This window comes from Hylobates moloch, unplaced genomic scaffold (assembly GCF_009828535.3).
Source record: "Hylobates moloch isolate HMO894 unplaced genomic scaffold, HMol_V3 SCAFFOLD_19, whole genome shotgun sequence".
NCBI lineage: Eukaryota > Metazoa > Chordata > Mammalia > Primates > Hylobatidae > Hylobates > Hylobates moloch.
In genome coordinates this window covers 18571975-18575692 of record NW_026652294.1, presented here as the reverse complement: position 1 = coordinate 18575692, position 3718 = coordinate 18571975, and the positions used below count along the sequence as shown (strand labels likewise).

At 54.1% G+C, this 3718-nt stretch overlaps 1 protein-coding gene across 1 annotated transcript in view; it reads right to left on the bottom strand.

The window, feature by feature from the left end:
- LARGE1 (LARGE xylosyl- and glucuronyltransferase 1) overlaps nt 1-1780 on the bottom strand; it is a 640944-nt gene extending 639164 nt beyond the window's left edge. The window contains exon 1 of the mRNA XM_032139623.2: nt 1663-1780. The gene's annotated coding sequence lies outside the window, so the exon portion shown is untranslated. The remainder of the gene's footprint in view (nt 1-1662) is intronic.
- Between the last annotated feature and the right edge of the window lie 1938 nt (nt 1781-3718).

Sequence of the window (3718 nt, the reverse complement as noted above, 5' to 3'; positions counted from 1 at the left end):
GGCCGCTGCAGCCGCCGCGGGCAGCCGGGCGCCGCTGGCCGGAGCCGGCGCGCGATCCCCGCCTCCCGCGCCCGGCCAGGAGGGGGCCGCCGCGCGGGGACCGGCAGGGGCGGGCGCTGGGGTCCGGGCTCCGGGCTGGCCCCGCCGCCTCCGCGTGCCCAGAGCGCCGGACTCGCTCAGCAGCTGCAGTGACTGTGTGTCTGTGTCATGTCTGTGCAGCCGGGGGGGACCGCGAGCCCGGGCTGGGTTCCGAGCGGGGGCGGGGCCGGCGCCCGCCTCGGCGCCCGCCCCCGACCCCGTGACCGAGCGACCCGCCAATGGCAAGCGCCGCAGCCGCGCGGACCGAGAGTTCGCCCCCGCACAGGCTCCGCCCCCCGGCGAGACTCCGCCCTGGTGCTTCTTCAGCTCGCAAGCAGGCAGGCGGAAGCAACACCCGGAGCCGGGATCCCGGGCCGGGTCGAGATGAAAGGGTGCAAGCTGGGAGCTCCCCGCCCTTCTTCCCTCAACCCCGGCCGCTCCTGGCCGCCTCGGGCTTGGTGTGCCTCGCGGAAAGAGGGGGAAGGGAAGCGGGACGGGCCCGCAGCTGCCGTGGTAGAGAAGCTCGCAGGCTTGCAGGACCATGCAGCCTGCTCCCCAAATTGCACAAAACAGCCGTCGTGAGAAGTAGGAAGTTTCCCCGCCTCGGGTCGCAGCTTCTCTTGGAGGTGGGCATGGTGTGGGGCAGCCGGAGTCTGTGAGGAGCCCCGCCGAAGGGCTCTGACGGCATCTTTCTGGGACCAGTGTCCAAGAATCCTGTCCAAGGCTTCCTGTTCCTCCGAGGAAACTACATTTCTGTTTCCCCCACCCCAAACACACACCCCATGCACGCACAACACGCCCCTCCCCTGCTGATTATTCTCGCTCTTTCCCTCTTGGCATAAGAACCCGGCGCGCAACATCCCTTGAATGGACTTCCAGCCTCCCAGTTCTAGGGACGAGGGTGGGGGTGCCGAGAGTCCTCCCGAGCCATAGGAGGAGTGGGTGAAATGGGTCGGCGCACAGGAGCGGGGGTGTGAGAATGGATGGAAGGAGGATGCCCTCGAGAGAAGACCCAGAGGAGGCGAAAGCAGAGAGGCAGGGAGAGAAAGAGGACGCCGAGAGCTGCACAACTCCGACTCGGAGACCGGAGCTCCGGGCGCCCGATCCAGCTCCCGGGTTTTTTCGCAGCTCGGTCCCAGGGCTTCTGGGGTCCCCTTCCCCCCGGGTCTCCACCTCTCCCCAGCCGGGCGGGCCGCCGGGTCTTTGCCTTCCCTTTGCGCGCCTCTCCGCGCTCCCGGACTTGGGCGAGGCAGCGGGAAGCCCACCCTAGTTCTTGGAAGGGGCAGGGGAAGGATGGGCTGGGGAGGGGGCGCGCGGGAAAAGGCCGCCGAGCTTGGGCTGCCGAGCTGACCCCACTCGTCGAGGTCGGGCTGAGGGGTGGGGGGTGGGGCGGCAAGGGCTTCCGAGGCTTGGCCCCTGCCCCGCTCCGGACCTGGCTCCCGCCTCGGTAATCACACTCTCGGCCTTTGGCTTGACCGAGCTGGGACCCTTCTCCCATCCCCCTTCCCTCCAGCCTCTTGAAACAGCGACCCCCCACCCGCAGCAGCAGCGCCCGCTTTGCCCCGGCTCCGGAGCGCTGTTTACCTAATCTCAGCGGCTGACCGAGCCCAGCAGAATGCGAAAGGGAGGTAGCGGTGGTACAGCAGCGTCCACGGCGAAGAAGTAAAAGACGTTTGCTTTGGAGCTTCGGGATAAGTTAACTGCGAAGCTGGGGTCCTGCTGTCTTATCTCTGCGGGGATGAGCCTCACCGTGCACGTTGCAGTCATAGCAGATTCTATCTGTTTTTGATGCCATTACCGTGTCGGAGAAGAACATTATATGAAAAAATATTATCTAATATCCTAGAGACCATTAAAGTGTCAAAGTTTAATGCCAAGTCTTTTAGCTCGAAGGCTGCTCAGTTCTTCCTCTGACGTGCAGCTCTGTTCTAGAACGCGCTGAAAACAAGGGGATCATTTTTATTTTTTTGCCGCCCGAATGTCCTTCCTTCCTACTCTCTTCCTCCTCTCTCACCCCCACCCCCTCCCTGGAACCGGGTAAAGTTAAAGCAAGAATTTGTACTTTCTTTTTACGTTTTGTTTTGCTTCACTTCATTAGTGGTGTAAAATGCATTATTACAGCACATTAGCATATTAATAAAGGTAACGTGACTGAGGAAAGGAAAAGACCTGAAATTTACAAGCGAAGGAGAAATAATTGAATAACATCAGAAACTAAAAGATAAGCTTGCGGGAAAGAAACATCTCCATTATAATTACTCAAGTGTAGTATATTCTCTAGATGGAATCTAAGAAAGCAAAATGTGACCATGGTGTGGGAGCTAGCAATGTTCACGCTGGTCAGTAAGGCACGTTGAAGACATAATGCCTTATTAGTGGATTTCACAAAATGTACTTGCATTGGTCAATAAGCACCTTAAATGTGGAAAAGCTTTGTTTTATCAAATCAAGGTTGCAAGTGCCTGCAGTCAGTGGTATAGCTAATGCTCTAAATGATATTAATGTTGTCAGACTGAAACATGCCACATACTGAGCCCTCTGGTTAGTACATCAAGCCCCACGTTTAAAGTATTACGTTGGAAAATTGTAAAGCTCCTCAACTCCCCAGTGCAAGCAACTAAATATGTATGCACATATACATGGAAACCCTGAAGTAGGATGTAGTTACTAGGAATTATAGCCCTTTGACACAAACCAAGATACAAATGTCCTAACAGGATTTCTGCTACGGTGTAGTATGAGAATGCAGAATAAAATATGTAAGGTGATATATCTGTTATTTCTAAAAAGTGAGCGCAGCTTTTGCTGAGAACTGAAAAATGAAAAAAAATGAGTTATCTAAACCAACTGTTATCTATTTATCTCCACACAGTTATTGTACCTGTCACTGAAGAGATTCGGAAAAGTCTCTTATTTTTTATTAGGGTCAAGGAGACCGAATCCTAAGAAACCTGAGGTCTTAAAACAGCCAGTAGGGGGCCCTAAAGGCATCTCAAAGAGGAAGCCGGGAAACACTCTCACCTCCGTTTTTCTGTGTGCCTGATACTAGGAACTGGGAAATCTAAACGCACGTTAAGAACACAGTGCACTGTAGTCCCAGCACTTTGGGAGGCTGAGGCGGGCGGATCACATGAAGTCAGAACTTAGAGACCAGCCTGGCCAACATGGCGAAGCCCCAACTCTACTAAAAATGGTAAAATTTTCCGGGCGTGTTGGTGGGTGCCTGTAATCCCAGCTACTCAGGAGGTTGATACAGGAGAATTGCTTGAACCTGGGAGGCGGAGGTTGCAGTGAGCCGAGATCGCACTCCAGCCTGGGCGACAAAAGCGAAACTCCATTTCAAAACAAACAAACAAAAACATAGTGCAAAGTTTGGAGGCAAATCTAGTTTTATGTAATAAATGACCTGAGTCCAGTTTTGACTCCTAAGTCAATTTAGTTTCTCAACTCTTTTCTCACCTCCAAGAAAGGAAATATTGTATCCTTGAGAGCAGGGTTACCTAATACTCTTAACTGTCTTAAAGTCAGCACAATTCTGTTTGCCATTCCAAACAGGACGTTCTTTCAAAGATTTGAGGACTGTTTTCTGAATGTTTTGCACATTCTTCAAGAGCTACATAACAAGATGATTGAATTCTCA